Below are 1,073 nucleotides of genomic sequence, written 5' to 3' on the forward strand. Positions count from 1 at the left end.
TTCAACTTGCAAATGATATTTTCTTTGAAATAATCCTCTCGTAGACGGAGAAAAATGCAGAAAGCATTTTCCTCCAAAATCCTTCACCAAGGGCCTTCACTAAGGGCATAATGGGTTGGAAGCCGTTGGGCAGGGAGAACCGGAAACTTGGCCGGGCCTTCTTCTCCACATGGGCGCAATTAGGGTTAACACAATTTCTAACGATTGAAGGAGGTCAGAGTTAGTGGGAGTACCGATATTCGGGGAGAAAATGTGCCGTGATAGGTTTTTAGGAATGATGCAGGCTCTTCATTTTTCTGCTAACTGTGAAGGCATCCGTAGGACAGTGACTATGATTTGCCCAGATGTGAAGGTCAACCAGGGCTCTGTCTAAGGCCTTGCTTTCAAATATGTCATAAAAATTTGTAAGAATTTTAATTGAAATGTTTCAATTTTGCAATAACTCTGAGGTAACATAGACTTGCTTTGATGAAAAAAAAAGTTTATTCCATAAATTTATATTTTTCTTGCCGTTCATTGTGTGTTCTACTTCTGTGACTTGAAAAAATTAAATCTACGGCCTTTGAAACAAGAAAATTACGCGTAAAGACTAATTCCAAGATATTTTCGTCATCAATCTAAGGCATCAACGGTAGAATTCTACCGTTGATGCCTTAGATTGTATAGTATAGTATAATAAATGGATATATGAAAAGTTTACTCCCTCATACAAGTAAAATGGCATGTGTGTAATGCGGGTTGGGTGAATTGTCAATTAATGGTGACGGGTGGCATACATGTATGTTATTAACGTTTTTTACAAATTGTGTGAAATAGAAACAAAAAAATGCAAATTCTGTTGTATGACTTCCAACACCACCGTTATGAAGGAAAATCACCCATCCGTCATTAGAGGTTACGGCGAAAATATCATCCGAATAAAATAGCGAATGTGTTAAAGAGAACAATATCTTAAAATAGTTTCCTTTATCCTGAATAGTGGTCCTTCAGCAGGCAAGTAAAACAAATTTAGGCAGACTTAGGCGGTAGTTTTGAGTAGGAATTCCCATAATACGATTCAAATAGTCGCGAAC

Source organism: Ischnura elegans, chromosome 5, assembly GCF_921293095.1.
Source record: "Ischnura elegans chromosome 5, ioIscEleg1.1, whole genome shotgun sequence".
Classification (NCBI taxonomy): Eukaryota; Metazoa; Arthropoda; class Insecta; order Odonata; family Coenagrionidae; genus Ischnura; species Ischnura elegans.